We start from the raw sequence: 22,346 nt of genomic DNA on the forward strand, positions 1-22,346 counted from the left end.
ACTGGCTAAAGTCACAGCCTAGGATCACAGTAAAACCCTGCCCTAGAAATGTGCCAACACAATGACAGAGATAGAGGGGGTGACATTCACCCCATTTCTGATTTCTGGTGGTTTTGAAAATAGATTTTCATAGAGAAGCTTGGTTGGCCATGAGGAGTGATACACAGAAGAAAAGAAGCGTAACTCTGGGGCTCCATTTTGGATCATGTGAGAGCTGGGTAGAGTAATGGTCTCAAATCATCAGTTACCCAGTGGACACCAGTGGAGAACAGTATAAACAGAAATGGAGACCAACATAGAGAAAGTAAAATTAGATGAAGACAAGAAGCAGATGTACTGGATTCAGACACCAAGAACATGCTGAAGAGCTGCCATTGCATCAGGAATAAGACCAAACCTACTCTGTAGCCCCTTACTCCCTCCACCCCATACCTGTCCTTCAGCTGGGCAGGAGAGCTATTATCAATCACTTATTACTTGGTTCCCTTCAAACTCCAAAGAAGAGGTGGAAGGGAGCCAGAGAAGCGAATTGTCACTTCTTGTTGAAGTTGAAGCAGCCAGTATTAGAAAGTTTTATTCTTTTAATTGCTTATTCATCTTACTATATTCCTTGAAGTTCCTATTAAAATTATGCTCCCACTTATCATAATTTTGTCTAGCTATCAAGGCAAGCTGCAGGATGAGATATGAGAACTTAACAGATAAAAAGAGGAAAGAAATTTTACTCAACAAGAGTTGAAGTGAGGACAAAGACAATAAGAGAGAATATTTGTTGTTTCAATACTTTTAAAAATGCATGTCACTTCAGATAATACCCTTGATCTTTTCCTATTGAACGCAGAAATCTAGAGACATTTACAAAGGAAAGATTCAGAAAACCTACACTGTTGTGTGGCTTTGGTACAATTGTTGCTGTTTTTTTTGTTGTTTTTGACACTTTTTTAAAAAACCTTACCTTCCATCTTGGAGTTAATACTATGTAGTGGCTCCAAGGCAGAAGAGTGGTAAGGGCTAGGCAATGGGGGTTGAGTGACTTGCCCAGGGTCACACAGCTAGGAAGTGTCTGAGGCCAGACTTGAACCCAGGACCTCCCATCTCTAGGCTTGGCTCTCAATCCACTGAGCTACCCAGCTGCCCCCAGTTTTTAACACTTTTTCGTGAGGTCATGTGGATCTTGATAGCCATGCTCACCTTGATGCTTGCATGACTCAGTGCCTGAGGCTGCTAGATGTCTCTCTAAGATGGTGAGATAAAACAACTATTCATAGAATCACATTGACATTTAAGTTACTGGTCATTAAAACTGGCAAAGGATTAAAGGAACCCCAGCAGTCCAACTAGGATTACCCCCATTCTTGTGAGATACTCTCTCATCCTAGACTTGCAGTTGGGTCATCTATGAAAAACTATAAGGGACATCAGAAGCCACAAAACCCAACTCCCTTATGTTACAAATGAGGAAACTGAGATCAAGAAAATAAAATCAATTGAGAAATCAAGGAAATGAAATCATTTCTCAATTGATTTCATTTCCTTGATCTCAATTTCCTCATTTGTAACATAAGGGAGTTGGATCTTGTGGCTTCTTATGTCCATATATATATATATATACACCTATATGAGTTCGTAAGTGGTACATCAAGTTTTCTTATTCTAAATCTAGTGTATTTCTTACTACAGTACAGCTGCCTATTGATCAATTTGCTAATGAAATCATTTTATTCATTTCCCCCCAAGGAATCTTTCTGGTAGCCCATAGAATTTATTGTCTTTGATATACATGTGGTGCCTGACTAATGTACAAGTGTGTGACTATAAAGGAATGAGACCAGTTTGCTTCTCTGGCATGTTAACCGTCTAATAGTACCTCCCAAAGAGGGGTCCGGAGAGGATGTGAATAATGGTATCTATGCTGGCATAATCTGTGTAGTCTGAAGGGAATCCACTAAAGGCAATACTTATTTGGACAGCTACAATCTAGTCTCTTTGTTCAAAACATTTTTATAATCACACCTAAAAGTGGATGCCTTTTTTTTTTCTATTGAGTATTATCTTATGTGCTATCATTGTGGCATTCTTTACTTTTCTCCTCATGAGCACGAATTTTGACTTTCCTTAAAGCTGCACTAGTGCTGGGACCATATCTTATAATTCCTTTCTGTCTCCTACAGGGCTAAGCGCACAGCCACACACACACAGTAGGCAATCAGTAAAGACCTTTTGAATTGAATTGAATCCTTCAAACCAACACTTGCCTCCAATAGGCACCTCTGGTGTCTGGTGACTTGCAAGTAAAAGAGTACTATGCTAAGCTCATTAGGAAACAGAATCTTGACATAAAAATTCATTTCAAGCTATTGCTTTGAATGTACCATTTCAAATGAACCAAATTCAAGTTAAAGCAAAGACAGTTATAGATCTTAGAGAAAAGCAAAATCAGTGGATTTCAACTTTAAAAAACAGTTGCAAACTCAAAACTTAATGTATTTAGATCATTTTCATAAGGGAGTAGAAAATAAAGCATTTCTTATTTTGTTCCTTTCTAGGTAGAAATCAAAAGAATACCAAAATATGAAATTATCATAGGACTTTTAACTTGGATTGAGATAATTTAGACCATCATCCTTAATTACAAATAAAAAATCTCAGACACAAGGAGGTCTTAAGATCATAGAGCTAGAAAAAGAAGGGCATTTCGAGTTCATCCATTACACCCTTTCCATTTTACAGATGAGGAAAATGAGGCCCATAGATGTTAAATAATATTCCAAAGATAACACAGGTAGTAAATATAAAAGGAAAGATTCAAATCCAATTTAGTCAGAGCCCTTTCCATTGTACTACCCTGCCTGTCAAATTAGCCCAAACTCAAAACTGACAAAATCAAGAAAATAGATAATTTTTTCTTTATATATATATTATCATTTAAATATATAACATATATATGATGACTATCATTATATATAAATATTTGTATGTGTACATATATATATATATATAGAAAGAAGGAGCACATCTAGTACATTTAAAAGCCGGAGATACATATCATTAAATGAGATCAAGAACTATTGCTTTCCAAATGAGTGTATTATTACTTGAAAGTATGTGTAGATAGTTTTACTGAATATTAAAATAACAGTTGATAATTATATGTTCTAAACAATTAGTTTATGTCCTCTTATTTTAAATATTAACATTATTTTTTAATCTTGTACATCAGTGAACTCTAGTCAATATAATAATGTCAAGATACATTGCTGTAGAGGTTAAGATTTACAAAATACTTTGCTCACAATAACCAAATAAGATAACTAATGTGAAGCTCATCATTCCCATTTTATAGATGATGAAAGTCTCAAATATAAGAATTTCTTTAGTATCTTATGTGTACAAAATACTATATTAAGTGATGGGAGAAATACAAGATTTAGGTAAGAAATAGTCCCTGACCATGAAACTTAAAGTCTAATTGAGTGATATCCAAAAAATAGAATATATGATATTTTACATGGCAAACACATCAATGTAATAAAAGAGCTCTGTGAAATCTAAGGGGGGGAATAGTTAACTATTATGGGAATCAATGAATATTTCATAGCAGAGGTACCATTTGAGATGAACTTTAGGTGGTGGATAGGGATTAAAAGTTAAGGAGGAAAATCGAGGCACAGAGAACAGCTTAGCAGAGGGAAAGAGGCACAAGATGTAGGGCAGAAATTTTGGTTTGGGTGGAAAATAGAGTGTGTCAAAGGAAAAGTTGTCAGGTGAGGATTTCCAACTTCATAGGCAATGGAGAAGGACCAGAAAGTGTATGAGCACATTAGTGCATTGGAAAGCTTAATCAAGTAGTTCTATGAAGGGATATATAAAGTGGGAGGGGGCAGAATGTAGCCATGAAAATATAAGATGCTGCAATAATCCAGGCAAATAGACATTAACATCACTATTAAGGATGTGGCGGTGAAGTGTCAATTAGTCAATTCACATTTATTAAAAGTTCATTTACAAGCCTGGCCTTGTTCTAATCATTAGGAATATAAATTCAAGTAGAGAAGGTAATATCGGTCCTCAAGTTGCTTAAATTCTAGTTAGGGAAGACAAGCCATAAAAGGAAGATGAAAGGAGAACAGTAAAGACAAAGACACCCTAGAGGTACCTTTTTCAGATAAATTTCTGTCTGACCGTGCCTCTCACATGTTATACTTAGGGAATTGTGTGTTTTTTTTTTTAATTCAAGTACAAAATTTTATATATATCCATTTCTTCTGAATCTCAGAAATAAAATCAAGCAATCTGTCCTATAGTTTACAGACTTTGGCCTCTCCCTATTAGAACATTTGACTTTCCCCAGTCTTGTAGCACCTCTCATTTTCCATGATCTTTCAAATATCACTCTTTGGCTCAATAACATTAATCTTTGAAGACATAGAATGTAATCCATTCTGGCCAAGTAGAATTCATCAGGGGTGATTGCTTGCCCTTTTAGTATTCCCTCACTAATTGTCAGTGTTAACTCTATGCTGGTCATTTGCAATTTATTAAAGATATTCTCCTTCATAGAGAAAATAGAAGTAAAATGAAAATTGAACAACTTTACTGTATCTCAGTGATAAGTTATCATTGCTATCTTTAACAAATTATATTCTCTCCTTTCTTTGATTCATTTTCCCCTCCCAATTTAGCTTTAAAAATTCTTTTTTGTTGGTCTTAATCTCCCCCAACAACTTCAATTAATTCTGAGTTTTAGCATTTCACTTAGTGACTGTTCATAGTATTATAGCATACATATGATACATATGTATATATGTGTGTGTGTGTATCACCTGTTAGCTAGCTCTGCTCCCATTCTCTGTATATTTTAAAATTTAAGTTATTTAGTGAGATTTCTTTGAATCTACATCAATCTCTTTAAATGAATTCTGTTTTTTTTCCTCATTGGAATTGTTTTCCTTTGTTTCTTTAGAATTTTATTTTTGAGAATTTCCCACAGGGAAGATATTTCCTCTTTAGCATTTTAATCTGCATATATTTCCTAAGAACTCTTTGAAGTTTGTATTTCCTCAGAATAATTTTGCTTTTTCTAATTTTAAGTTGTATTACAGCATGTTATGTTATAGCATAAGTTAAGATTCTAAGTAGTGTTATAGCATAACCAAACTTTTATATATATATATATATATATATATATATATATATATATATATATATATCCCAAATTCTAGAAGGAAGTAATCACTTCCAACTCCCCGGATTTCTTATTAGTTTTACTCTAATAACTAGTCCCTCTCTCACTTTTATTTAATGTTTCCTTCTAATAAGGTATATCTATTCAGAGTCATTATCCACTCTTAGTTTTCAGTCTACCAAATCTCAGTGATGCTTGTATGATCACATTTACCTCTTTGTGTCAGGACTTTTAATTCCAATTGTTTGTTTCATAAACTTTGGGCAATTGTGCTTGGATTTTGACATTGGATCATTTCTTATATTTTCAGTCCTTTTATACTTCTGAATATTGTTGACTGATATTCTTCATCCTTTTCTGTGTAAGTAACTCTCTTGTATTTGATTTGGGATTAGAACTTCAGGGCATAAAGATTTAGATATATGGCAAATTCATTCTTACCAACTTTGGTTAGATATACTCTTAACTCCTACCTGAAAATTGTCATTCTTTCATTTTAAGTCATTGTTCAGAATCCCAAGTCCTATCTCAGATATCATCTTCTTATCCTTATCACTTTCTAAAATTATTCTTTTTTCTGCATCTCTTACTCCCAAAAGGCAGTAATGAGAAAACCATAACCTTGGACTTTATTGTCTTCAAATTTTTTTCCCTTAAGACTTTATAATAATTAGTAACTTTTCTAGGTTTCTATTGACAATGTCATTGTACCAACAATAATGACCACAAGTAGTTGGTTGTTATCTGTTTTTAATAAAGCTCAGGAGTTTTCTGTTTTGTCTTGAATGCACTCATTGGGGAAAAAAAAATATATATATATATATTTCTTAACTATTATTATCAGGTCAATAAATAACACCTTTAATACTCATAAGCAAGGAATCATTAACTACCATTTCTGTCCTTCCTCTGACAGATGATTTCTTACTGCATAAATTCTGTGGCCACATTGTATCATGCATAAGCATGATAAGTTTCATAAGTTTCAGCATAAGCAGTATCTTCCTCCTCAGAACATCAAGCTTCCACTTCGGGAAGAGCCTCAAATCTGTTTTTAAATTCCAATTATAAGGTCCTTCTTTTCCTTCTCTTTTATTCACTGCCACTTCATGATCCTGAACAGGATCAACATCCTTCACTTCCATCTTAGATAGCAGCATCTATTCCCATTGAAACTTCATTTCAGTTTCATTTAAAAATATTTTCATTTACCCCATATACCTAGAGTATAGAGGGGCACTCTTCAAGTCCATTCACCTTATCATCCCTGAGTAAAATAAACCTACTTTCAAACATAAAAATTTTTCTGTTACATTAGAAATACAAGCATTGCATATTGATTGAAAGTGACTAAACAATTTCCCCTATTTTCAATAATTATTAACTTAAAGAAAACGATTTATAATTTCTTATATCTTCACTCTAAATCTCTGGCTAAAACTTTTAAAAGCTAATTAATACATCTTAATAATCTTACCATCCCACTCAACTTCATTCTCTTAGTCTCTAAAACGGCATAGAAATGTTCATACGCACCTCCCTTTTAACTTTGCCCCAGCCTTTCAATTTGCAGTGCAAAATAAATTTGCATTACCCTCTAAGATTATTACAATTACCTTTTTTTACCATGCCATCTGGCTAATTACTTCCTTTTTCTTGTTCACATTCTTAATTTTTTACATTTAAAAATTTTCTCTTACAATTTTAAAAATTTTAACATATTTTAAAAATTTAGAGTTTTACATTCTCTATCCCTCCACTTCCTTGAGAAAACAAGCAACTTGATATAGATTATACAAGCAGTTATGCAAAACATTTCTATATTAGCCATGTGGAAAAAAACACTCATACTAAAAAATAACAATAAAGTAAAAAAAAAGTATACTTCCATGCACATTCAGACTCCATTAGTTCTTTTACTGGAGTTAGATAGAATTTTTTATCATAAGTGCTTTGTAATTATTTGGATCAGTTCATTACTGAGAATAGTTATATCATTCATACATGATTATCTTACAAAATTACTATTACTGTATACAGTGTTTTCCTAGTTATGCTCATTTAAATTTGCATCAGTTCATGTAAGCTCCCCAAGTTTTTCTGGAAGGATATTACTCATCATTTCTCATAGCACAATAGTATTCCATCACAATCTTTATCTCAACTTGTTCATCCATTCACCAATTGATGAGTGTTTCCTCAGTTCCTAAATTTTTGCCACCTCAAAAAGAACTGCTAGAAATATTTTTGCTTAGATATTTTTTCTTTTTCTTTTATCTCTTTAGAGTACAAATCTAATAGTGGTATTGCTAGGATAAAGGTATATACATATATATGAATTATATATGCACACATATGTTTGTATATGTGTATGTGTGCATATATAGCTTTGTATACACATATATATTTATAGATTTATACCCCTTTGGCAATGGCTCCAAATTGTTCTCCAAAATAGTTGAATCAGTTCACAAATCCACCAACAATGCATTATGTTTCAATTTTTTCATATGGCCTCCTTTGTCCTTTTTTCCTTTTATGTCATACTAACCAATGTTATGAGGTGGTACCCTAGAGTTGTTTTAATTTGTACTTCCCTAATCAAAATTATTTATAGCATCTTTATATGTTTATAGATAACTTTGATGTTTTCTCAAAATTTCTTATTCATCTCCTTTCATCATTTAACAATTAGAGGATGGCTTATTCTTATAAATTTGATGCAGTTCCCTATATATTTGCAAATGAAGCCTTTATCAAAGTTTGTGGCCAAAAAAGCAAAACATTTCCCAATTTTCTTTATTCTTTCCTAATCTTGGCTACATTTGTTTTGTATGTGCAAAATATTTTAAATTTTATTTCATTCAGATTATCTATTTAATATCACAGAATGTTCTGTCTCTTATTTGGTCATATATGCTTCTCATAAATCTGACAGGTAAAATTTTCCATGCTTACTTTCTTATGATATCATCCTCCATATATAAATCATGTACCTATTTTGACTTGACCTCGGTATATGGTGTGAGATATTGGTGTATACCTAGTATCTGCCAAACTGCATTCAAGTTTTAACAGCAATTTTTGTCCAAATGATTTCTTACCCCAAAATCATGTATCTCTGAGTTTGTCAAACACAAGGTTATTATGGTCCTTGACTACCGTGTATTTTCTGTCTAATTTTTCCACTGATCCATCACTCTATTAATCAATACCAGATTGTTTCGATGATTAAAGCTTTGTCATTCAGTTTGGTATTTGGCACTGCTAGGTTACTCTCCTTCATATCTTCCTAGATTGAATTCACTTGGCATTCTTGATATTTTGTCCTTCCAGATAAAATTTGTTATTATATTTTTCTAGCTCTTTAAAATAATTCTTTGGTTATTGGATTCATATGACATGGAATTAGCAAATTAATTTAAATAGAATTGTCATTTTATTTTCTTGACTTGACTCACACATGAGCAATTAATAGTTGTCTAATTCTTTAGATCTGATTTTATTTGTGTGAAAAGTTTTGCAATTGTGTTCATAAAGTTCCTGGGTCTTGGCAGGTCAAATCATAAATATTTTATATTGTCTGCAGAAATTTCTCTTTCTAGTCTTACTAATGGATTTTATTGATAATGCATAGAAATGCTGATGATTTATTTGGGTCTATTTTATATCCTGTAATTTTGCTGAAGTAACTTATTAATTCAACTAGTTTTTTAGTTGATTCTTAAAGTATACCATCATATCAACTGCAAAGAGTAGTAGTTTTGTTTTCTTTTTTCCCATTTTAACTCTTTAAATTTCCTTTTCTTACCTTATTGATATACTTTACATTTCTAGTCAAATACTGAATAATGGTGGTGATAACGGGATCCTTGATTTTACTAATCTTCTTACTGGAAAGGCTTCTAATGTATCCTTATTACAAATAATGCTTTCCATACTTTTAGATATATACCACTTATAATTATAAGGAAATCTCCATTTATTCCTATGCTCTCTAGTGTTTTTAGTAGGAATGGGTGTTGTATTTTGTCAAAAACTTTTCCTGCATCTATTGAGATAATTGTGTGATTTCTGTTGGTTTTGTTATTCAGATGATTAATTATGCTAATAGTTTTTCTAATACTGAACCAGTCCTTTACTGGTGGTATAAATCCTTCCTATTCATAGTGTGTGATCTTTGTGATACATAATTTCATTCTTCTTGTCAGCATTTTATTTAGATATTGGCATCAATATTCATTAGGGAAATTTATCTGTAATTTACTTTCTCTGTTTTTGATCTTATCAATTTAGGTATCATCATATTTTTGACATGAAAAGAATTTAATAAGATTACTTCTTTCCTTATCTTAAAAATAATTTGTATCTTATTGGAATTAATTATTATTTAAATGTTTGTAGAACTGAATTATGAATCCATCAGATCCTAGTGATTTTTTTTCCTTAGGGAGCTCATTTTGGGCTTTTTAAATTTCTTTTTCTAAGATAGCATTAAGCATTCTTTGTCTTCTATTAATTTAAACAATAGGGGTTTTTTTTGGTAAATATTCATCCATTTCACTTAGGTTGTTAGATTTATTGGCTTATAAATGTAAATAGCTCCTGATCATTCCTTTAATTTCATCTTTATATGTGGTGAATTCACACTTCATTTTTGATACTAATGATTTTTCATCTTTCTTTTTTTCTAAATCAAATAACTACTGGGTTTTTTTTTTCATGGTTTCTTTTTACATAAAACCAGGTCCAAGTTTTATTTATTATTTCAATAGTTTTATTACTTTCAATTATGATACCTCTCCTTTGATTTTTAGAATTTTCAATTGGTGTTTAATTACAGATTTTTTTTTTATTATGAGAAGAGATCTTAACTTTATTTAAAATCCCTCATTATGAATACCAACCATCCTCTCCTCCAGACTAAGGTTTAAATGAGTACTATATATCATATTTTAGTATATTCTAAGAACTATTTCCTCCCTAAAAATTAAATAGCCATCACCAAACTAAAAATGGAAACAAAATCTACCCATTTTATCAGGGATTTTAAATTTTTTTTCTTTTTCTAATATTTTTTACTCACAAGCCCAATTTACTAATCTTCTCCTTTTTCTTTTTTATTGATGGAAATGTTTGTAAATCAAAATTTCCTCATGGTATTTCATTTGCTGCATCCCAAAAATTTGCTATGTTGTCTTATACTTATTCTCCTTAATTAAATTATTTATTGTTTCTATTATTTGTTCTTTGATCTAATCATTCTCGCGTATTAAAATATTTAGTTTTTAGTTAATTTTTTATCTGTATTTCCACAGCCCATTATTGAATATAATTTTACTACCTTATGATCTAAAAATGATGTATTTAATGTTTGTTTTTCTCTATTTAGTTGTAAAGATTTTTTGGATTATACATGGTCAATTTTTGTGAAGGTGGCATGTTCAACTAGAAAAAAGTTATACTCATTTCTATTCTCATTTGATTTTCTTTATATGACTATCATATCAGGCTTTTCTAGAATTATTTATCACTTTAACTTCTTTCTTGATTACTTTTTTGTTAAATTTATTTATCTAGCCCTGAGAGGAGAAAATGGTAGTCTCCCACAAGTATAGTTTTATTGTCTATTTCCTATTTTAACTCATTTAACTTTTTCTTTAAGAATTTGGATGCTCTTGGAGCCAAGATGGCAGTATAATGTCAGGAGCCTTCTAAATCTCCTTCCAACTAATCATTACAAAGTTTCTCATAAGGACAGAAATCAAAACTAGACAAGTAAAGGGGCTCTCCCACTGGAGACAGCATTAAAGGTAGGCAGTGAAGGGGATTCCCACTCTAAAAGGGGGCAAAACTAATCAAACTGCAAGATGATCACCCTTCCCCCATACCACTGTAAAACTTAAATTTATATCTAAAATAATAGAAATTATATTTTATTTTAGGAGGCTTATTAAAATGATCATTAGAAAATCAAGGAATAATGAGGATACAAAATAGCCATTTTCAAAATCCCCACTCACTACTATCACTGCTGATTCTACATCATGCCAAAAAGATAGGAGGAGCCTCAACACCCACTGTCTTTATCCTTTGTCTACAGGAAGTACGTAATGACAGGAAGTCAGTGAGCTCTCAGGATATGTAGGGTTTTTTTTTTTTTAGGGTAACACATTTTCAATTATATACCACCTACTGTACCAGAGCTACAATAAGGGCCAGGGCAATCTCTAAATTCTCAGAGACTGGCTAAAAGCACCACAGATTTATCCCTCAGTGCAATAAAAAGCCTTGGCAGTGAGACTTGAGGCTGAACACTATGAAGCTTGGGCAGCTGAGTGCAGAGCTTGGGCAGAAACATGGCTGGCCACAGCTGAGGCAGCAGATTCTGGGGAGCAGGGCAAAACACACAGTGTAGCTGGAAATCCAAGCAGCAGAAACTCAAGAAGAATGCCTCAGGGCAAAATGGTTTAAAACACATACTATATAAAGAACATCATAGATCTACCTGACCTCACTCAGACTTCTGACAGGGAAGGGAAGATACCATCAAGGCAAAGCTAAGAAAGAAATGACCACCAACATATAGGAACCCCAGTCCACTAATGGCAAAAGGAATAGGCAACAGCAAAAAAAGCTCTTGGCCCTAGATAATTTTTATGGAGAAAAAGAGAAAAATATAGAAACAACAGCAGAGAGTGAAAACAAGCAAACATATCCAAACTTTCCAAAAAAAAGTGGAAATTCATCACAAAGTCTTGAGGAACTTAAAAAGAAGTTAAAGAACCACGTAAGAAAGAAGAAAAATTGGAAGAAAAATTGGAAGAAACGTGGGAAAAATGAAAGTAATACAAAAAGAAAATAATAGCTTAAAAGACAAAATTACCCATATGGAAAAACAGGCACAGAAATCAAATGAAGTAATAAGCAAATTGGAGACCAGAATTGACCTGCTGGAAGCCATAAAAAGTAGGAGAGTCCTTTGTTCATAATTCCATATTGTCTTCGAGAATGGTTGGATTAATTCACAAATGCACCAGCAATGCATTAATGTCCTGGTTTTGCCACATTCCCTATTTTGTTGGATAGATTACTCTTGGGCATAATCATAACTTTTTTGCCTTTTCAAATACCATATTCCAAGTATTCTGTTTCTTCAAAGTTGAAGCTACTAAGTCTTGTGTGATTTTGATTATGGCTCCACATTTGCATTGTTTCTTTCTAGTTGCTTAGAGTAGCTTTGAACTGGGAATTCTGGAATTTGCCTGTAATATTCTTAATTTTCATGTGAGTATCTTTTCTAGCAGGTGATTGGTAGATTCTTTCAATTCCTATTTTACCTTCTGGATCTTGGATATCAAGGCACATTTCCATGATAATTTCTAAGATGTCTTTGCTTTTTTTATACTTGTCACTTTTTTCACTATCATTTTGTTCTTAATTTTGTTTTTAGTTCTTGGGGTTTAATAGAGCTATTGGCTTCCATTTGCCCAATTTTTAAAGTTTAAAGCATTAGATACATCAGTACGTTTTTGTATTTTTTTTTCCATTTGGCCAATTCTGATTTTTAAGGAATTCTTCTTTTTAGAGGATTTGTGCACCTTGTTTTATCATTTGTATAATTTTGGCTATTGTGTCTCTTTTCCAAGCTGTTGACTCTCTTTTCATAATGTTCTTACATCATTTTTAAATTTATTTTACTAAGTTTTTATCTACTTCTCTTATTTGATTTTTAATTCCTTTTTGAGCTCTCTCAGACATTCTTATTAAGTTTGTATCCAATTCACATTTTTCTTTGAGTCTGTCTTTATAACTTCTTTGACATCTTCATCATCTTTTGGGTTTATATCTTTGATCTTTCCTGTCACCTTGGTAACTTGGTATGGTCAGGTTCTTTTTTTGGTCATTTGCTCATTTTCCGAACCTATTTGTTCACTTTTAACTTTATGTTAAAGTTGGACTCTCCTTTTGGAGAGGAATGAGCACTGTCCTGAACTTTAGAACTTTCTTTTTGATGTTTTCAGAGTTGGCTCTGTGATCTGCAGTTTTCAATGCTTCCAAGGTGGTATGATCTTAGGAGATCTGCAGTTACTGTTCTCCTTGTCTATGCTCTTTTCTCTCTCTTTTCTTTTTTCTTTAGAATATTTTTCTATGTTTACATGATTTATAATTTCCCCCCTTTCCTCCTCCCTCCTGGAGGTGACAAGTGGTTTCACTGAGTAATATATGTATCATTGTTCAAAGCTTATTTCCATGTTATTCATATTTGCAGTAGTCTTCTTTTAACATAAAAACACTAATCATATCCATATTGAGCTACATGATCAATCATATGCTTTTATTCTATGTTTCTGTTCCTATAGTTCTTTCTCTGGATGTGGATAGCGTTCTTTCTCATGAGTTCCTCTCAATTGTTCTGGGTCACTGCATTGCTGCTAGTAAAGTCCATTACATTAAATTGTGTCATAGTGTATCACTTTGTGTACAGTGTTCTGGTTCTGCTCCTATCACTGCATCAATTCCTGGAGGTCTTTCTAGTTCACATGGAATTCTTCCATTTCATTATTCCTTTCAGCACAATAATATTCCATCATTATCAGTGTACTCTTCTCTTTACCCAGTAAAGAACCTTTTTACCCTATAGCCACCAGTGGTAGCATGCCTCCTGACATTGGAACTATGACTAGATCTCCTGATCTCCTGCTGATACAATTGCTAGTGTTCCCCTCAGTCTTAGAATTGAGACCCACGTTCCTAATCCTTTGTAAATGATGACATGTTCTCCTCTCTGATTTGAAACTATGACCTGGGCTCCTTCTCCTTCTAGCCAAAAGGGCTATCCCTCCTTTTGCCCCAGGAACCACAACTCAGAAGTATATATGAGCAATGCAACAGGGTCTTGAACTCAGTTTCAGCAAAGATTATCTTACACTTTTCTTCTCTCTAGTTACCTGGATATCCAATTGTCTGTGGCCTGAGAGGTCCTGAGCCAGCTACTACTGCTAGTGTAGCTGCCCCCAAGACATGTGATGTGCTACCTGTACTACCTGCTTTCTGCCTCTGTTGTCTGCCACCATCCAGGTGAGACAGAAATTTTCTGCCAACCTCCTTTGTTTTCTAGGGCTATAAAATTGTTGCACCTGACCTCTTATTTTAGAATTGTTTGGAGCACAATTTAGGAGAGCTCCACTGACTGCCTCTTGTCTTTTCCATCTTGGCTCTACCTTATTCTATTCCATACATTTTTGTCCTCTTTAGAATATTTATAATCTCATTAATACTCCTTTCCCTTAATTGTATTTCAAGTCATTTGTAGTATCTGACATCTAGAGATTGTATTCATTGAAAAATTCCTCAAATTCATTTTTTAAATTTCAATTTCAATTTCTGACCATCTTTGCTGGTCCATATCCTTCCCTGTCTTCTAAATGAATTTATTTTTTTTACTTAAGTTCTCCTCTTTTCTCCTTCTCCTTTTCTCACAGACACCTGTAGAAAATCCTTGGATTTGAGGATGTAGAAAAATATTTTGGTACAGTTTCTAGAGAAATTATTATCATAAATGTTAGTCTCCAAATATAATGACAGAGCAGTAAAACTATGAACAAGTTATTTTAATCTTTACAAAAATTATGAAAACTACCTGGATAGTGGTATATAACAGCCACAGAGATAAAGAGAATTTGGAACAAGTAGATAGTGAGAATAAAAGATTCCTGATGAAAAGTGGTCTGGTAGCAACATCTGGGGGTTAAAAAGATGTCTTATCCTTTTGAACCATCTTTTGGCTAAAACAAATCATATAGTCAGTATGATGGAAGAGCCAAAATGCAAAGTAAGGTTTCCTATATCCAAGTCTAGTATTCTTTCTACTGCAATGAACAGTCTTTCTATACCATACATACATTTCTTTAGTGCCATTGTTAATCATTCCTCCCTTCTACCATGCTTCCTGATTTGCATTTATAAAAGGGAATGAATTCCACTTCTTGTTATACCAGTTACCATAGCAATTATAGGTCAGAAGTTGCTAAAACTCTAGGAGCCACAAGCCTAGAATTCACCACTAACCACTTGACCCCATCAAAGACTTCATGGTGTGTTTCTTAAGAAAAATAACGTTTACTCCCACTCCCCATCTTGGTGTTATACCAACTTCAATGGTTATATTCTGTCAAATACAATCCAAACTTCTTTGAAATTCATGTTGCAATAAGTGTCATTCACTCCCCATTATAAGTGCTTTAAGTAATGCATTCACCTTGTAGGCCTGCCATGTTAGTTTAATTCCATAAGTGACTTCCGCTTAAACTATGCATGGGACAACCCTCAGGAAGGGGTTACCCATCAGATCAAGTTTCTAAAAGCGCTTTAGCATCATTTAGCATCAAAGGGAATATGCAAATGTGAGATAATGATCATTTTCATGACAAACAGGCTTTTATGTGTTCACATTATGCTCAGGCAATGCAGCTGGACAAAATGAGTATGGAATGTCTGGTTCCATTGTGTTAAAATAGCCAGTTAAACTATGACAACTTAAGGGCTAAACGATCACATTAAATCTGCAGTGAAACTCCCAGGTAAATGACTTGAATGAAAGATTAGTGTGGCCATAATGACCTGTACCTTGCAAGAAATCTCACAAGCATTCAGCCATCCCAATCTACTCTTACACTGGTGGTTGTGCCACTTCCTTGTCAAACTTTTGTTACCTGCTGTTCCACCTTCAGTCTCATACATTATGTGAACTTTTCCACAATGGAAGCTTAAAAGTAATTCCCAATGGTCTCAGAAAAGTGTTTCCTTATCAAAACACATTTATTATTGCAATACCTTAATTCTTTTGTGCAAGATTTTCTCATAATACAATTTATGCATTGCTTGTAGAGATAAAAGTGTTGCCATAAGACACTGCTAGATGCTAGAGAATTGGTAGTTCAATAAAATCTCCAGATCTTTTTTCAGAAGTGATAATTAACCAATAATCCTCCATCTTATACTTATAAAGAAAATGTTATCAATACAAGCCTTGCTGGCTCTCTGCGATCACATATTCTTTTTTAGATCATCATGAGCTAATCCTTCAAATAGCACTTTTTAGGAATATTTTTCTGATATTCAAAGTTCAGCTTTCTGGATCATCATTTGCAATTCCACTCTCTTTTTTGAAAAATGAGTTAATGCATACCTTTCCCCTATCCTTTGACACCTCTCCAGTCACTGTTATCTTTTAAGCATCACTAATAAAGGTCCAGCAAGCACATTTGGGTGGTGTTTTTGGACCCTGGGATGTAGTTTGTCCTAATCTTGAACTAATTAAAGATCTTTCTCTGTGTTCCTTTGTTTCTTCCTCTGTCTCTGTCTCTGTCTCTCTTTATATTGAGTATCTATTTTCCATTAGTCATTTTTGTCCAAATTTTCCATTCAAGATATCATTCTGTCTCTCAGAATGAGTAGAAATGTTAGCAATTGAGCATTTCCACCAACTCTCTGTCACCCATAATTATCATAGAATTATAGATTTTAGAGTTGCAAGGTTCCTTGGAAATCACCAAAGTCTAACTTCATTGTTTTACAAATGACAGAGGTGAAAGCTTCAGATAGGATGTCATTTGCCCAGTCATAGAAGAAGTGTGTGTGAGAGAAGATCTGAATTTAGATAATGTGACTCCAAGCACAGCACTATTCCTATTGGATCCATTCTGCCTACCCATCATTTTATTCACTATAGGTAGTTTTTTTTTTCCTTTGATCTCCCAATCCTCACTTTAATATAACCTTAAAAAACTTTTTTACTTAGTTTGTCTTCCCAGTTTCAGCTCATTCCAAGCTTCTGTATTAGAGAAATTATTCTTACACAACTATGCCACACTTTTACATTCATCATCTATTACTTTCTCTTAGTTCTATCTTTTGTACATATCTTTTAAAAATATTAGTTAATCTCTGAGGTGCTTGTAAAAACATATCAATCTCTTTTCTTACTCAATGGAATTGTTTCTCTTTGTGTCTTTATAATTTTCATTTCAGAGCTTCACTACCCTCCTAGGCTGATGTTTTGTGTTGAATTTTAGTCCATAGAATTCTATCTAGTTTTTTTTTCCTAAATCCTCTGAATGTGTTCTTCCAAAATCATAGAAAAAGATGATCAGTTTTCCTCTACCTCTTTCTCACAAATTCTAATTTCCTTCCAAAATTTCCACCATTTCCACCCCATCAACCTTCTTGTCTGAGAAGTGCATTACTAGACTTACAGCATATGAAGCGTTATCATGTAGCATATGGTGACCAACTAGTCTCCATCTCCACTAAGAAGAGAACAAAAGCAAATGTGGTTTAACTACAATGCAAGTGGCTTAGGTTAAATATGAGGGAAATTTTTCTGATTGTACTAATGGTTGCTAAAAAAGAGTCAAAGATAGAGAAAGAGATATTAATAGCAACTAATAGTTCTATACATTTTATAGTTGTATTAAGTGCTTTGTTGAACAATTCAGTGAATTTGTAATGCAAGCATTTTATTATTACTCCCATTTTACAGATGAAGAAAATGAGAAAGATCAAGAGTGTGTGATATAGAAAGACAGAGACCAAGGTATTGAATGTATATATTATTTAATTTTTAAAATAAAATGTATTCCCAGCTATCTCAGCTCCTCCTTCCCCTCCCACAATCTCAGAAGGTATCACCCAACAAAAAGATAAGCATATATAAATTATGTCTTTAATGTTTCTATTTATCAGTTCATTCTCTGGGGGTAGATATTCACAAGTAATTCCTCAAATATTAATTCTGAAGTTGTATATAATGTTGTCTTGCTTCTACTCATTTCACACTTCATTATTTAATGTACATATTTCCAAGTTTTGTTTTGTTTTTTAATTAATCTGCTCATTGTTTCTTATGGAGTAATAGTATTCCATCACTATCATATATCACAATTTATTCAGCCATTCCAGAATTGATAGACAATGCTTGATTTCCAGTTCTTTGCCAGCATAAAGAGAGCTGCTATGATTATTTTGGAATATACAAGTTCTTTCCTCTTCCCAAATGGTATTGCTAATGAGGAGAAGAGAAGAATAAACTAATGAAATTCAGTAGCAAGTAAACCAACATATGGCTAGAGTCCCTCGTGAAATGTGGTCTGGGTTAGGGAATTACTCACTAGTCAAGAGATATGGATTTCAGAGGTATCAGGGCAAGTGACATCCAGGGTAGCAAGGCAATGTATAAAGGAAGAAGTTAGGGAGAAGTCCAGGTAATAATATCAGGACTCCAATTAATTTCTTTTAACTACAAGATTAGTGCTCACTATTACTAAATATCTTTCATGTAGCAGTTTAAAATATTACTAAATTATTGATGGCTTTGGTAGACTTGACCAAAACTAGAGTACCGGATTGTGTCATTCTTCATAGGTCCTTTTAAAACTTTTTTTATGAAGTTAATATACCTATGTTATCCACTCAAATTCATAAGCACTGATTATCTCTTTGAATATGTATTTATTCAGGGTTTTAGTGTAAGTAGAAAAAAGATTCCGCTCAGAGATTTACTTTACCTCTAACCCAGCAGCAGAAAAGTATATCATGGCTGAAAAAAATCTTCCAAAGAAAGCAATTTGGGGATCATAGGTTTCAGTTAGGATATATCTGCATATTCTGCATGGAATTTCTCTAATAAAACGAAGTTCTGTTTTAAATATAGGTTAGAGAAAACCAAAGGAGGCTGCTCTATGTGAAAAGGAATTTTTTAAACTATAAAATTTTAGTCAAAGTGCTAAATCCCATCAATTTTAAAACCAGGCATAAAGGCCTAAGGGGTCACAGAAAAAGCTATTCCCTGTGGTACTTTCAATATGGAGAAAGAATAGGACTGAAGTTTGTATTTCACTGTTTTACTTAAGAAAAATGGAAGGAAATTAATACAAAATCTCCTGCAGGGTATAAGTTAGCCATGTGGGTAAGATATTAAACTTAAGATTTCAATTTTATGTGTGTGTCATTACCTTAATATTGCATAATCTGAATGTTATTTTGATATTAATAAAAGCTAGTCTGGGTGAAAGAAGAATAAAAAGCCAAGGCATAAAACAGTTGCTAATTTTAACACACTTTCCATAATAAATGCACTGCTTGGGGGGGGAACTTCCATCTCTACATATGTAAATAATTTAGCTTGACTTATTAACTTTCATAAACTGAAAGATGTTTTTATTTTAGATGGCTTTGACACTTTGCACAAGCAGTTTGATCCACAGCTTTCTTCAGGACGCATCAAAAATGTGTTTTTCCATGGTATAAGTCACCCTGAAATGCTTTACTTATAAAAATCCAGAAAACACACCCTATCAGGGTTTTTCAAACAGTTCTTTTTAGAGGTGTTAATGGCAGTCGTTAAACCTACTGGGCCATCCACCCACAAAGGCTTCACTCAGATTTATGGACTCTGACAGAAGAATTTAAAGAAAACAATGAGAATAGCAACTGAATATTTATTTCAAAATATTTCTTAAAAAATCCATAGACCTATTTTAACATGTTGTGCTGCATGAGAATGAGGCAGATTTCTAATCTGGTTTCCTTTGTTGTTATTTTTGTTGTTTTTGCTTTATTCTGAGAAGAAAAATTAAGCAAAATATTTTATTCCAGAAAAGAATTTGAAAAAACCCATCTGACTGTTTTTGAAAACTCTTGGGAAAATGCTATCAAAGGAGCAATTATAACCAGATACACCATCATAAATCCACTGAAAGTACCTCAATCCTCTTTGCCTAGAGTAGTTTAAGATGGAGTCAAGAATGACACGTGCTTGATTGACAGGCATTTGTACCAAGACAGAAGTGCGCAAGCTTGTAATATTTTGCTGAGAAAGGCAAGTTGTCTCTAAGATACATGACCTCAAGGAACACTGCATAATTCCAAAGTCATGGAATGTCCTTGCCCACTATCTGTCATGCAGCTTTGTTGTTGTATTTCCAGTCTATGTAAGCATTTAAAAGACCAAAGGATTTAGACAGTCAAAGGCCCTTAAAGATTGTCTGGTACATCATCTTAATTTTAAAGATGTTGAAACTAGAGTTTCCTGTTAAGTAGTGTGTCCAAGGGCACATAGGTAATATGTAGCAGAGCTGATATTCAAACCCAGATCCTCTTCTTACCTCTATAATATGTCTATTTCTCATTTCCACAGAGAAAGAAGCCAAATTTTAAAAATCAAATTGGTTATTCTGAATTTAACAAATGCTAATAATTGTAAACATATCTATAAATAAGGGAAGAAAAAGCAGATTGTATATGAAACTATGGCTTTCATTAGAGCAATATAAACATTTCTGACCATTTAGCCAAAATACTGGGAAGCCATATGAGTGTCATTTCATTAAACATCTTCTATTTCCACAACATGATTTTTTGCAACATATCTTCCAACCTCAAGGAAAAACCAGTTTCTGTGTGTGTGTCTGTGGGTATGTTTATGTCTATGTGTGTTTGATCAAGGAGAAGAATGAAGTCCCTAGGTTTCAATCCTGCAACTAGAGGTGTGAAGGCATTGTTATTTTACCAAGCTTCATTCATTTCCCAGACATTTGCTCATCTTTACAATGAAGGGATCAGTATTTCTGGCCAAAACTAAATAAACTAGATAGATCAATGTTTCTTAAATTGTATTCTCTATTATTCAAGTGTTGCACAAAATGTAAAGAAAAAATTCCATAATGTAATTCATAGCCTTATACTTGAAATTTGGTGTTTAACAAGAACTGAATTCCATTTTGAGGGCAGTCCATCTCAAAAATCATTTTCCTTTGCCACCACCTAGAATTTCCTCTGGGAAAATGACTCAAACCTGTTGATCAGAAGAAGTACATATCTTCCCTGTGAGCACTCAAAGTAACACAATGCATTCTGATTATAGGACAGTTTTTATTTCATCCATGTCATAAGAGGGGCCTTTGTTTTACATAAGCTAGGCTGTTTTCCCATTAGGTGGTCAAAAAGTTTCTTAGGATTTGGTTGATCCAGGATAGTACAACCTGAATGATTGTATTGACTTCCTTAAATTCTGAGACACACAAAGCCCAGTTTATGAGAAATATATATTAATGTGGTTTGGCAGAATTTCCATTGTTCTGTGAAATATCATGCTACCATGATGACTTTGAATACTGAAGAGAATAGTGTCTATTTTAACTAATAAATATATCATTAAAAAATCTCATTGTAAGTAATGTTTTGTATTCTTTTTTTGGTTCAAAGGTATTTCATTACATGTCATTTTCTATCCTAAATCACTGAGCTGGCCCAGAGTCCCATAAACACCACCACCACCACCACCACCACCATAGAGAATGCAGAAAATTCCAATGTCAGTGTAGTCCACAAACAATAGTACCATTCTCCTATCATTTTGGTGAGTTCTACCTTTTCCTCAGGTCCATACTCTTTTCTTTACCCCATGGTTCAACTCTTCTTAATTAGTTTGAGGTTGCCACAGAAGCAACCTTCTAACATGCTAATGAGCTCCAGTTTCATCCCCAGAGACCCATGCATACACCAATACTTTATTTTATGTACTACATTAAAGACTTGGTCTTCTCTGAAAAGAAAATGAATCTGAGATTGTTAGAGATGCATCTCTCTTTTCGTTGAGACTATACTATCTGATTAATTCATAGGAATAACAAAGTCTAGGACATTTTCCCCCACCATATTATGACTTATCCTCTTGGTACTGTTCTCATTGTAGGGACCATTTATTTAATTGTTTTTCTTTCCAAAAAGCTTATACTGTCAAAGTATATGTCACCCTCCTCACATTAGAAGATTGGATTCTGGGATACTTTTCAAGAAGGTTTTGCCCTCCAAACCTTCCTCTATATTTCTATAGAATTCTGAGACCCATAACTTTCAAATATGGACTAGTAAATAACTAACTATTCATTGAGCATTCAAAGAGTAGTACAAACAGTGAAACTAAAAGGTGTTCAGAGAATAGAAATACCACTATGGCTTTTGTGGATACAAAAGATGTCTTGGAAGAAGAGGCTTCACAACACAACAATGAGACATACAAAATAATACACAAAATGAAATACATATCAGTGAAACATAAAATATTGGAAACATAGATTCCTAGGTCTAAAAGGACTCA

Source organism: Monodelphis domestica, chromosome 1 (assembly GCF_027887165.1).
Source record: "Monodelphis domestica isolate mMonDom1 chromosome 1, mMonDom1.pri, whole genome shotgun sequence".
Classification (NCBI taxonomy): Eukaryota; Metazoa; Chordata; class Mammalia; order Didelphimorphia; family Didelphidae; genus Monodelphis; species Monodelphis domestica.